Genomic DNA, 14,901 nt, shown 5'->3' with positions numbered 1-14,901 from the left:
ACCGACAATCAAACAATGGACCAAGAGACTGAGACAGATGTATACAATGGAAGAAATGACTGCACAATTGCAACTGAAAAAAGATATGTTTATGCAGAGATGGTCACTTGTAACCTTGTACCTGGAGATACACTAGCATGAGTCTGACCCTCCTGACTCTCTCTCTTTTTTTTCTTCTTTTTTTTGTTAAATTATTATTTTTTCCTTTTGCTAAATTTATTTTTCTATTTATTTTTTCATTTCTTATCCTACTGTATGTCCGTAAACCATCCCCCCTGGGTTGTTCATGAGGCGTACTCGGATTATACAGCTTATTTTGATTATGCTGAATACTTTGAAAACAAATTGAAGAAGATGGAAGAGCCTGAGTAACAAATGTCATTGACTATGTGAATCAAGTATATTATACTGTATGATTAATGCAATGTGATGTTCATTATGACACAAAATAAAAGAAAGTTAAAAAAAAAAAAAAAAAAATCTTTTAAAATGTTTTAGTTGGGGTTTTTATTCCCCCCCCCCCCTCCCAACCCAGTGTGTAATTTATATTTAAGTGTGCAGTGTATATTTAAGTGGACAGTATATTTAAGTGGGCAGTGTGTATTTAATTGGGCAGTGTTTATGTGACAAGATACACCTAGTGTAAAAACAACTTGTAAGAGTACAATTTCAAGATATAGAAAGTTAATTCATTGGTGGTTGAATGTGAGAATGAGAAAATGGATGATAATACATTTTATATACACAATACATATCGGACCGATACTGAGATCGGTGCCATCCCTAATGATGGTACTGTATTGGTCACACTAACTACCCCCATTCAGCCTTGATACCCTAATTGTTCCCTGCTATGTCTGCCTACATGTGTATAGGGTACTTCAGTCTCATCATATTGACTACTCAATTGCAAATCTATCATGAGGTGGATATGACCACAGTATCTCACTTGCTATACAAATGCGTATTAAGTATGACTGGGCCATTGGCTCTGGTATTTCCATTGTCACTGTATAGTTTCATGTTTAAATAGTTTGGGGTTAGCCAGGGAGGGGCACTGAGCTGCAGAGGCATTAGAAATGTTTATATTGTGAAATAAATTGTGAAATACAGGAATCAATATAAAATACATCATGTCAACATCTGATGTTTTGCACATCTAGAAAATCACATCTGTAAACAATATCCTGACCTAACAAAGTATTTTTTTTATCTGGTGGCATACTCCAAGAATAACAGTTTCAGTCACCACCTAACTGATGGTCAATAATAAAATGTTGATTCCTGTTTCCCACATTAAACGTGAGCACTAGTCTTTAGTCTAGTCTGATTTTAATTTGTATCCTTCGACTCTATGTTTGACATGGAATAAATAAAATTAATACATTTCCTAAAGACACATAATTAAAAGTCCTACAGAGGATTATGTCTGATTTGGAACCTGAAATATGGCAAATAAATTATATTTTCAGTATTAAAAAAAAGGAATTGGGTTAAATGATAACCCAGTATCTTGTAAGCGAGAGAGGATTTAAATAATTTAATAATAAATAAATAAATAAATAAGTAAAATATGTATAAATATAACCCAAATATATACAAGTGCATATACTGCAAAGATACAGTGAGTATACAAAGTGTAGTCTTGGATGAGCAGAGGAGGAAATATCAGTGTGATGGAGGTGTCTATTGTTCTTCTTATTGGCTAATCAATTCCAAGCAGATAATGTTAGCATTATTTTCCTTCGGTTCATTACAATTTACTCAAGCATAGTAACTAACAGACACAATATTTCTGAAAATATGGCTAAGGCTTAAGAGGTTAAAAGTATAATCTGTAATGTTATTAAACATTGACCTCTAGGCAAAAGAGCCCTGCTTGCTACTGTACTTCAATTACTTTTCTCATGTGTGTGGGTTGGAAGAGAGTGGGAGTTGAAGGGGTTGTTATTGTCTGTATGTATTCAGCATGAATAATGCTACTGATTGGTCACACTAACTACCCCCCTTCAGCCTAAGTACTTTAATTGTTCCTGCTATATACATGTTTATAGGGTACTTCAGTCTCATAATATTGACTTTTCAATTGCAAATCTATCATGAGATGGATGTGGCCAAGCAAGACAGTCAGTTATGCATATTTCATTAGTGGCTTGCTACTATCTTGGTTCTGAACATGGTCTGGGGACCACCAGGGGTCCTTGAGGTTTTTCCAGAACAACGAAGAATAGTTTAATTTCACTATTGCATTGACTAAATGCAATGAGAGAATGTACAAGAGTATTATTCTGATCATGTGATTCACTGTCTACTGTTATCTCCTCAAATACAGTAAATATATCCGACAGCCTTGGGACTCATACCAAATACATTTCCTTTTGATATTTTTATTGTTTTTTTAAAGATTTTTCACATACAGTTACTTACATTACAAAACACACATTGGGACAGAAGGGGGGGGGGGGGTCCTCCAGTTCATCTATGCCGTCATCCACATCATATGCCAGCAAAAACAGATCAAAAAGAAAAACAAGCAAAAAAGGAAATCTAACCCAGACAGGCACTGCACAGTACTGCACTTGCCTCGAGCCCATTCACATGTAGGCATACATATATATACATATATTATTTTTTTCTATCCAAAGACTGTCCATACAATGGGGCATTGGGCCGTTTGGAAGAATCTGAGAAATTGTAGCAGGAAAGTAGTCCAATAGTGGGGCCCACATATCCTGAAAGGAAGCGTCGTTGCCTCTATGCATTGCACAGAATCTTTCATGGGGTAGCACACCGAAGATCTCTCTGTACCACATCTGTATGGATGGAGGCCTATCCTTAATCCAGTTTATCAGAATGCATTTCCGGGCTGAAAGCAGAAGTTTATCAAATAGTTTGAATTGAAAGGGTCTCAAATTAATTTCCTTTGATGGGAGTCCCAGTAAAAAAGGTCCCGGATCCTTCTTTATTTTCACCTTGAAAATGTCGCTCAACTCACGTGCCACTTGGCCCCAGAACCTGGATATACACTTACATTCCCAAAAGTAGTGATAGTAGGTGCCCATATCTGTTTGACATTTTGAACATAATGGAGATATTGAACGGTCCATTTTGTTTAGTAACACAGGTGTGATGTGTAATCTGTGAAGAATTTTATATTGTGTATATATGGTCTGTTACAAGTATAAACCTTTTTAACGGAGTCAATGGCCTCCTGCCAGTCGTCTTCAATATATTCACTGTTAAAATCTCTTTCCCATTTGCGGAGGGATGGTAACTCCTGTGAGTACAGCAGTGAGTAAAACGCTGAGATGAAATGTGATACCTTACTACAGTTGGACAAGAAGTTCTCTGTTTTACTGTAAAGGGAGCCCATTGGCATTGGCAGCTGTAGTGAGTTAATAAAAGGTCGTATTTGCAAGAAACCAAAACATTCTCTTGGGAGGTTAAATTGTGTTTGCAGTTGCTGAAACGACATCAACACACCATCCCTAAACAGATCCCCCAATACACGAAGCCCTAGTGAGTGCCATGTCTTAAAGATGGCCGAACTGCGCCCAGGTCCAAATTCATGGTTGCTAGAGATTGGTATTAGCAATGATCTTAGGTCTCCTCTCCCTGTGTAGATGGTAATCTGTCGCCACACTCTGATAGAGTTATAGATAATTGGATTGCCTCGTATCTGAATGAATCTTATCTTTATTACCGGTTACCAGTGCCCATAGTGAGTTTGGTGAGCAGCCCCACGAGTCCACACAGTTCTTATTGTGTAGATAGGCTTGTAGCCATTCCCAGATGTAACGAGCGTGACAGGCCCAGTTATAGAAGAGTATATTTGGCATGGCAAGGCCCGCATTTCCATACACATGGAATACCCTGCAAAAGACTCTAAAGCTCGGAGCATTCCCGTCATTCATGGAGTTTAAAGGCATTGCACTTGACCTATGTACTGAATCATGTAATTGTTTTTAATCCATCATTGTAGTAATTGTAATTCATTGTAATTATTAACTGTTATGATATTTGTGTCCTTTGTTAACTCGTCATCACTGTAAATGAGGGAAACCTCAGTGCTTTCACAAGTATAAATAAAGGTTTGAAATGAAAGACACATAATGATTTGGAACCTGAAAAAATATTATATTTTGAATATATATATATATATATATATATATATATATATATATATATATATATATATATATATATATATATATATATATATAAGGAAGTGGGTTCAATGATAACCCAGTATGTTGTAAGAGAGAGAGGATTAAAACCATTAAAGTACAATATGTACAAATTGTACATATTAAAAAATATATTATGCAAGTGCAGATACTGCACAGATACATAGTGATTGTACAAAGTGTAGTCTTCCAAGATGATTGGAGGAGGAATATCAGTTTGATGGAGGAGGTCTCTTGTTTTCCTGATTGGGCAATCGGTTCCAAGCAGCTAAATGCTCAACTATTTTCTCTGTTGTATAAGTACAGGGCTGTTTTCCAGACTGAAGTACTCATTCAACCATAAGGACGGGATAGTCTGCTGGTTGACTTGAACGCCTCTCTGTGGCAGAACACATTGTCTACTGGACCAAGACTTTCTACTCAAAACCATCTGGACCAAAACGTGCTTCTGAAAGATCAGACTGTGCACACCACATCTGTAAGTACAATTATTTATTAGATGGTTTTCATGACATTGCAGAGCCTCTCTTATTTTCTGTGGGTTTTATTTACGTGAAAATCAGTCTAAACGTGCCAGAATGATGTACAATACGAAGCCGGTATTTGTCTAGAGGTCACCTTTTGATTGAATTACAGAATATATTGTTAAATGCAAGGAAGTAGATTTTTTTTGGAACTTGGAAAACACACGATCTGACTTCTTCATTGGAGTGCTTCTCTCTTCATTGCATTGCAGAGCCTCTGTTATTTTCAGTTTTTTTCCTGTGTTTCCAAGAAAACCAGTCTAGACATGCCTGAATGTCTGTTCTTTTTTTGTCTTCAATATATGTACGTTTATTTGTACAATGACGGGTACCAACACAATATTGCAGGCAACTGCCCAGTATTTTAACTAAAGTTGACATTTTCAAACGCAATCTTGAAGCAGATTCACTTTTAAGTCCGACGGGCCCGGTACTGGGACGAAATTAATAACATGTCATAAATAGATCAATACAGTCTGTATTAATTAATGTTACTTTTCTTTTTCAAATGTAAAGAGTAAAGACCCTAACCCAAAACAGTAGTTCCAACAAATTTTGGAATGTGGAAAACACACAATCTGAGTTCTTCATTGGAGTGCTTCTCTCTTCTTCAGGTACAATCACTGCATTTCTCCCCAACGACAAACAGATGATGGCTGAGTCAAGGACTCACTACTGTGGCCAATGTGGAACAAGCTTCATCAGAAAGGACCAACTTCAAATACACCAGCGTATTCATAGAGGAGAGAAGCCCTACCACTGTGACCAGTGTGAGAAGAGCTTCAAAACATTCGGATATTTAAAGATACATCAACGCATTCATACAGGAGAGAAGCCCTACCACTGTGACCAGTGTGAGAAGAGCTTCAGTACATTCGGATATTTAAAGATACATCAACGCATTCATACAGGAGAGAAGCCCTACCACTGTGACCAGTGTGAGAAGCGCTTCAATACAGCTGGAGAATTAAAGATACACCTGCGTATTCACACAGGAGATAAGCCCTACCACTGTGACCAGTGTGAGAAGAGCTTCAAAACAGCTAAAGAATTAAAGATACATCAGCGTATTCACACAGGAGAGAAGCCCTACCACTGTGACCAGTGTGAGAAGAGCTTCAGTACATTAGGATATTTAAAGGTACATCAACGCATTCATACAGGAGAGAAGCCCTACCACTGTGATCAGTGTGAGAAGAGCTTCAGTACATTAGGATATTTAAAGATACATCAGCGTTATCACACAGGAGAGAAGCCCTACCACTGTTACCAGTGTAGGAAGAGCTTCACTAAATCTGATCATTTAAAGATACACCAGCGTATTCATACAGGAGAGAAGCCATACAACTGTGAGCAGTGTGGGAAGAGCTTCAGTAACTCTGGAGAATTAAAGTTACACCAGCGTATTCATACAGGAGAGAAGCCCTACCACTGTGACCAGTGTGGGATGAACTTCACTCGATCCCACAGTTTAAAGAAACACCACCGTTTTCATACAGGAGAGAAGCCCTACCACTGTAAGCAATGTGGGAAGGGCTTCACTCAATCTGGTCATTTAACGACACACCAGGATATTCATAGAGGAGAGAAGCCCTAACACTGTGACCAGTGTGGGAAGAGATTCACCAACTTGTCAAACTTAAAGAAGCACCAGCGTATTCATACAGGTGTCAAACCCTAAAACTGTAGAAATAGGCTTTCATACAGGACATAAATGCAACAATTGTGATCCTTATCAGAAGAACTTCTGACACTCATCTTCAAACATGAATTTTATGTCTAGAATCAAAACAGAAGTTTGTGAGCAAAACAAGTTAAAATGACCGTCAAGTATTAAAAGTTGTTAACAGGGGGAGCTGTCAACCTGTGACATCAACATGTTTCTGTTTATTTTATTTTTTAAATAAAGACACAAGTAGAGGAGCCAACCACTGTTTTCTATAGATGTATACTATTTTAGTGTCTTTAAATAATCAATTTAATAATAGTATGTATTTTCCATGTGGGGATTTTTGCTGGGAGGGACTGCGTGGTAGAGAAGCCATCTTGTTTTATTGTGTGGTTTGAGTCACCTTAGTTTGCAGTGAGTAGGTACATTTTTGGTTTGGTTTTAATTGGTTTGTGTGTAGTGGTTTATCTTTATTTAATTTGTCTACATATTTTGTGACAATGTTCTCTTTTTACACATAACTACCATACCTTCCCTGGTAGTGCAGTCTAGCCCCATGTGGTTTATTTTCTTGTTTGTTCATTCATTGTTTATTTGAGTTATATATAAAATACAGTATATTCCATCCCTCCTTTATTATGGCCAGTCTTTTATTTGATTAATTGTCAATAAAATCTATGTTTCTGGTATTTCAGTCTCTGGTTCTTTTGATGAGCATTTCCAGTTTATTATTGGGTCTTGTTTACGATATAATCGTTGTAGAGGCTACAGAGCCTGATCACCAAGGAGATAAAACATAGATATACAGTAATACACAGAATTTAAAGCTGCAGTTTTTTTTTATTGTTTTACAGTTTACAGTATTTTTCAAATTTTCAATTATCTGCTATCAAAATACTGTGTTTTACCCCTGTATTTATATAAAAAAAATGTAAACCTATGCATTCAAAAAATTCATCTGCAAATCAACTAATTACATCAATATTGTGTGAAGGGTGTGTGTGTGTGTGTGTCTGGGTCACAAGCAGATAATAGGGACTCTTAAAATATCTGTGAAACGAATAACCACTAGACTGCTTACGCAAACATTTTAGGAGGAGGGTACAAATAAACAACACAAAACAACCTTTACAGGTCGAAGTCTCAAAGTGAGTAATTAAGAAAATAAATGAAGTCCAAAAAACAGGACTACTCTCAATAAAGAGGTATAGTATAAAGGTAAATAAGCCACAAAGGCACCTCCTAATAACTGTTTATATTGAAAAAGTAAAACAATAAACCTCCACTAAGGGAGTTTATGTGTAGAATAATGCCAGTAGCCTAAAACAAGAATGACTACAATAAAAGCTAAATTCTGAATCAGAGATCAGCACTACACTTCAATATAATGAGCGTGACCAAAAGGATAGCCAACACTAGGAAATTAATTAGTAGTTGACACTGCGAGATCCAAACTTAAATAGACTCAAGGCATGGCCATAGGCACAGCTGCACCGAATCAGGTGCAATCAAGCCCTAGGAGAGAAGCCCTACCACTGTGACCAGTGTGGGATGAACTTCACTCAATCTCACAGCTTAAAGAATCACTGGCATATTCATACAGGAGAGAAGCCCTATCACTGTGACCAGTGTGGGAAGAGCTTCGCTCAATTTGGATACTTGAAGATACACCAGAGATTTCATACAGGAGAGAAGCCCTACCACTGTGACCAATGTGGGAAGAGCTTCAGTAACTCTGGAGACTTAAAGAAAAACCAGCGTATTCATACAGGAGAGAAGCCCTACCATTGTGATCAGTGTGGGATGAACTTCACTCAATCTGAAAGCTTAAAGAAACACCAGCGTATTCATACAGGAGAGAAGCCCTACCACTGTGATCAGTGTGAGAAGAGCTTCACTAATTCTAATAATTAAACATACACCAGCGTATTCATACAGGAGAGAAGCCCTATCACTGTGACCAATGTGGGAAGAGCTTCAGTAACTCTGGAGACTTAAAGGTACACCAGCGTATTCATACAGGAGATAAACCTTACCACTGTGACCATTGTGGGAAGAGATTCATCACCTCTTCAAACTTAAAGAAGCACCAGCGTATTTACGTCAAACCCTAAAACTGTAGAAATATGCTTTCATACTCGACAGAAATCCAGTATCAGAAGAACTTCCAACCCTCATCTTCTCTGGGTCTTGTTTATTGAGTATCACCCTGGTCACATTTACTTAAGTGCAAAACAATAGTATAGCCTAAAGTCCATATAACCATAGAAATGTAGGAGATCTCAACAGAGATGAAACCAACATTTGGCACAATATACAGTAATACACATAATTTAAAGCTGCAATTATTATTTTCTGACAGCATTTTTCACATTTTGGGGTGGGGGGGGGGTCATCCTTTTGTGATACATGGCTGCTTAAACAAAAAAATGGGGATGAATAGTTCAAGTGTAAAGTTCAACACACTACTGTGTTAGTAATCATTACTATGTAATGTTACAGTTAGTAAATTGGTATGCCCACCTGTTATTTTTTTGTTGGGCTTTTATTTAATTTTTTCATGATTTCAGCATTTTGTTTTACAATGCAGTTTGCACATCTTTGTTACTTGTAGATTCTGGACAGTATTTCTCATTGTGGCAATAAATAAACATGATTTTGTTTGCATAAAGCAATCATTTGTCTACTTTCACTTTGATAAGTGTATTAAAACTTGAAACGGATCAGTTTATTGTAGATTTAGAACAGATAAAATAAATAATTAATAAATATTTTAATAGATTGACAGCCTTAGTTTATACATGATATATTTAAAATGATCACGTTGGTGAGATAAAACAAGGCTTTAATTTTGGGAGGAGAGGCAATAGACCACCCCAACACTGAGACATGATCCAATAGACGTTTATACGCCTGAGTCTCCTCAACACGGAGCGACCAATCCCTAGTCGATCGGCACTTTCTCGGTTTGTCGCTTCGTGTTCAGGAGACACGGAAGGTATTGACACCCGCAGCCACGGACATTTCACACCATCTATAGGTCTTGTAATATTATCATGGCATCATTATAAGCTAATTGAAGTCTCCGCAAACTTTTTATAGCTTGACGACACGTGTGCAGTATAAAGTGGTGTACAATATGCTCTGAACAGAGACACTTTCACTCCATCTGTACACATACTAAACTTGCGGGAGAGAGTGTTCACTTGTGCATACATCCTGTGGCATTCCCTGTATATATCATCATCATCTGTCATTTGTTCTGTAATAAAATGTCCAAGATATTTTACCCTAATACTGTAAATACGTTTTATTCATGATACCTACCATATGACTATCAATAAAGTTTCATTTATCTCAAATCACTGAACTATTTACATGTTGGAGAACTCTAAATTAACTGTTAAAATGAATGTATTTTCAGAAATGATGATGTCTGACATCCGATGTTCAGGACATCCGACATTCAAGCATGTAGGAACCATGGCCCTCATTTATCAACAATTCTTAGAAAGTGTTCTATTTTCGTTCTTAAGCACATAATTTAGAATGTGTGTACGTACAGAATAATCGGGATTTATCACACGTGCGTAGATGTGTCCCACGCACACCTGCAAGTACTCTGTGTTGATAAATATCACTTGATCTACGCTCCACGCTCGTGCACGGTTTTACGTATTTGCATATAGAACCGCCCGTAATTAACCATATATGGTAATGAAACACCCCCATGAAATGTGGAAAAGTGGACTAAACCGAGCGAACGCCTGGGAGAAATACGCGACAGGCTGACAGACGTGTACACGCTGATGTTGGAAACAGGCGGATATTATATCTATTAACTTCCTAAAGACCATTGCTGCCTGGGCAGCGCAAACACTAATAAAGACCGTTAACCACTGTTTGCCATTGGTGTCATTAATAACCATGCTGGAATATGACTGCTTTTTCTTCGTTTCGTTCGATTAATACCCAGGGATTAAAGTTCTCCGTCAATTTCATTCCAAATCGCGACGGATTTTCCGACAATTTTCTACCTGCATATGATTTGTAGAGGCATACAATCTATTTTGATGTCGGTATTAGGTAGCCTATATAAACAATAATACGAGAGCATATACAAGAACCTTTCTATTCACATAACTGCATTTGTGATGGAGCTTTGACAGCTACATGGGTGGTACAGTAACAGTCTATTGCTCGATGGACCGTGCCGGTGGCCAAACACCCGAGGGTGGAGAGGACTTGAATGTGTGCATGGGCAGGGCCGCCTCAGGGGGTGTGCGAGCAGTGCGGTCGCACAGGGCCTCGCGGGAAGGGGGGCCTCGCAAAATAAAAATTATAATTTTTTTTTTTTTTTTTTTTGCGAGGCCCCCCTTCCCGCAAGGCCCTTTTTCATCACAGACCTAAAATCTAGTTTTGCTTATATGCTTATATATTTCACATTAGACACGTTTGTATAATGTGTCTGACTTGTTCCTGGGTCTGCAGACATACTCACTATTGGAGCTCAGCCTCTGGGGTTCTGCAGCAGGCATACTATTGGTTTCAACGAAGGGAGTGGTTTTACTTACATCATGTGTAGTACGCTGGCGTGAGTCAGCTGCGTTTGACTATTTTGCGCGTGCAGCTTTTGACTATTATGCTTAGTTATGCCAGCCAAGACGAAAAAAGAGGTCGGTCATTATCAGTCGGTCGGTCACCAAGGAACGTTGACGAAAGGCCTCTCGCTAGCGGGACAAATGGCCGGAGCCTTGTTATGGTATAGCCATGATGATGTCGGCTAGTAGCTAGCTTAGCTAAAGGCTAACTAGCGTTAGCTAACCTAGAGACAGCGCATACAGCCAAGATGAAGAGGATGGTCGTTTGGCAGATGAACTTCGTCAACTCCACGCGGTTGTCTCCATCCTCTTGGACGTTTGGTGAGTTTTTAACCTATTCTATTAACTCTATTCTATTCCCGCCGTGGACATCTCTCTCTCTCTCTCTCTCTCTCTCTGGAGCTAAACTGGCCGACTAGCTGTTGTAGTACTACTAGTAGCTAACGGTGTGTGACCTGGTGTCAGCACCTGTATGTAGCCGCATAGCTTGCTTCTGCGTTAGCTAATGGTTAGCGATAGCCTGGTTGAGCTAACTGTTAGCCAGTTAGCTGTATAGCTACGACGTTAGCTGCCGGCTGCGCTCGGCTGGGAACGTTCGTTTGATGCTATCAGTTAGCCTTGAGTTAGCTGTTAGCTTGTGCTACGACCATTGACATTAGCCGTGAGAATAGCAGGGGGTTATTTTTGTCCCGCCAGCGAGAGGCCTTTCGTCAACGTGGAGACCTGTGTTGCGGCCTTTCTCCCTGCGTTCCTTGGTGCAGGTAAGATTAATGAAAATCATGACATTACCCCACTCTTCCTTCCTTCCCCTCCCGAATGTTTTGTTAATAACGATGTTTTTTTCCAGGCAAAACATATGTTACTTCACAACATTTGGAGATATGACATGTGCTGTGTGTGAATTCATTGTTGATTGATTGATTGATTGAAAAGTTTATTAACATATTGCAGAATGGGTACAGTACAGTACAGCTCAATACATACAATTGTTAAGAGGATGCAGACCTGAGAAAGACTTTCGTCTTGTTTCCATCAGGGTCCCCCATTTTCAATTCATCATATGACACACATGACATACAGAGACAGTACTGCTACATCTATACATTTATGACATACCAGATTTTCAAATACAGTACTGTCTTGGTCGTTTGTGTAGCTTGGGTAGCGTTGGGCCGTTGGCCAAAGCTGTGTGTGGCCTGGTGTCAGTAGCCTACCTGGCTAGCCTTTAGCTGTCGGCCATTGGCTCCTTGCTGCTTTGTTTTCTCTGGTATAGACCCTCTTCTCTTTGGATTTAAGTGTTGATCTTTGTCCTTTTGGATCTATGTATATTCATGTTGCCTTTGTGAAGTTATCTTTTCCTTCTGTTTTGTTCTTTCATTAAAAGTTGAATATCCTTTAGGGGGTCATCTTTGCTTATCTCTCTCATACATGCTCTCTCTCTAACACACATGCTCTCTCTCTCTCTTTCTCTTTCTAACACACACAGTCTGCCTATGGCGGCCTTTCTCGATGGCTAGGCTGTGCTCGCTGAGTCTGTACCTAGTCAAGGATCTTCAGTCACAGTGCTCAGGTATTCTGCCACTGTGTACTCTCTGTTTAGGGCCAAATAGCATTTCAATTTCTTTCCAATGTGTCTCTCTCTCTGTACACTGTATATTGACTGTAGAACGGGAGCTCTCTCTCGCTCTCTCTCTTGCTATATGTTGACTGTATCATGCCCAGCCTCGGGCAGCGCTATTATTTACGAATATGTTGACTGTATGAAATTTTTTATTTCTTTTTTTTACCTTTTGGGGGGGGGGGGGGCCTCGCGTTTAAATCTCGCACAGGGCCTCGCATTTCTCCCAGGCGGCCCTGTGCATGGGGATGGCATTTGCGTTTTGTTCCACACTCCAATTTCGGTCTTAAATTGCGGTACAAATGAAGGAGGTGTCTCGGGTATAGCGGACTCCAGTTAATATTTTTTATGTTCTCTCTGCAATTAGACTGCCCCTCATTCATTCATTCATTCCTATCTGCTATCTCTGAAAACAGTTCCCTGCAGAGCCCAGTCAGTGCACCCCATAGTATTCCGATGACCCTATAAATAAACCATGCTGCATTCATTCGGAAAAAAAAGACTTATTCCCAATGCTATATTTATAGGGTTTGACAATAATTACACTACTGTCACTATTTTTGCAATGAACTATAATGAATTTACGGGTCGTACAGAACACGCCAGTGTTGAAACTAGTGCACGGAAGCTTATTTCCGCATTGCAATAATAATATTCTACCACCGGGTGCCAGGTACGCACGGTCGGAGTTGTGCGTAAATAGACACACAAAGTCAAGCACACGTTCAAATTGATAAGTCACACACTTTGCTTAGAAATGATCGTACGCACGGGTTACGCACATATCTGTGCGTATGCACCATTGATAAATGAGGGCCCATGTGTTTGACTATTTGCTTATGTGCTTCTAAAAGGAACATGCAGCCAAAATCACTGGAATAATATACATCATGACATCACTATCTTAACTCAGTAACTCTCAAATTAACCCTGCAAGACCCGGATATATTTCTACTTGCACTTTTTTTTCAACCTTTCAGATGGTGTTGTAGGAGTACTTTGGAGAGGAAAATATAATGTTTTAAAACATTTTTAAACTGTGGTCAGGTAGCATCATTTCCTATATGCCATTTTTACGCACTGTCAGAATAACATGGCAAATGTCTATATACTTCACTAAAACAACGTAAGGGTTCATTTATATGATTATTGTTTATTATTTGGCCAAAGAACAGTATACATTATGTAACAGTATATATTATAATAATAATAATAATAATAATAATAATAATAATAATAATAATAATAATAATAATAATAATAATAATAATAATAATAATAATAATAATAATAATAATAATAATAATAATAATAATAATAATAATAATAATAATAATAATAATAATAATAATAATAATAATAATAATAATAATAATATTTTTAAGAATTGTGATTTTATTAAAAGAACAACCAAATGGAAAACAGTACAATAAATGTACTAAAGTAAATTACAATACACTGGTCTGTACTGTCTGGCCAACTCTGATACAGGTATGCAAACAGCCCTCCACCCAAGACCAATTCCTGACAACCCCCCTCTCATCCTCCAAGTGACTGCAAGTGGTCAACCATTTACAATCACTTGCTTTTTAGCAGTGATGATAGTCCCAGTAACCGTTTCTGTCACCTGATGAACATCACACTTGTGGCAGTGTAAGTTGGTGTACCCGGAACAGCCACTATTCCTGCAGCGCCCTCTCTGTGTCTTCTGTGGGAAGTGTCCAACTTGGTCCTTGCGCACATCTGATGGCCGATGTTGATGTGGTGCCTTGCACGGGTTGCGGTTTGGACTCTTCCAGTTCTTCCAGAGCTGAAGATGGTCTTCAGAGCTGAACTCACATCTTCAGTCAGAGGTGGACCAGAAAAGTCTGTATTAGGGCTGATGAAGTTATTCTTCGGGCGGCTGAATGTCTGCATCTACTGAGCAGTCAGTGGGTTCACTGGGTGGTTTGTTTTCTTTGAACTCCTCTCCACAGGCCTCTTCATCCAACTCTTCATCAGTTTCAGTGAAGTCGATGTCCACATCACTCTCTCCATTCAGTACAATATCCAACACATCTCTTGCAGTGAAGAGAGCATCTATCCTGGCTTGTGGCATTCTGAAATTAAAATAAAGAAATACATTTAGTACATTAGTAGTGTTTACACATCTCACTGCAGGTACACATTTCTGTCACAAAATACTGTCTGGCCAACCTATTGTGTGTTGCTTATCCTCACAAAGGGAGTGATGATGGTGCTTAGACTAACAAAGGGATGGAGGATGGTCATGGAGGATGGACCCCTCACATGAACAATGATG

This window comes from Notolepis coatsorum (genome assembly GCF_963971535.1).
Source record: "Notolepis coatsorum genome assembly, chromosome: 6".
NCBI lineage: Eukaryota > Metazoa > Chordata > Actinopteri > Aulopiformes > Paralepididae > Notolepis > Notolepis coatsorum.
Note: the sequence above shows the minus strand (reverse complement) of the source record.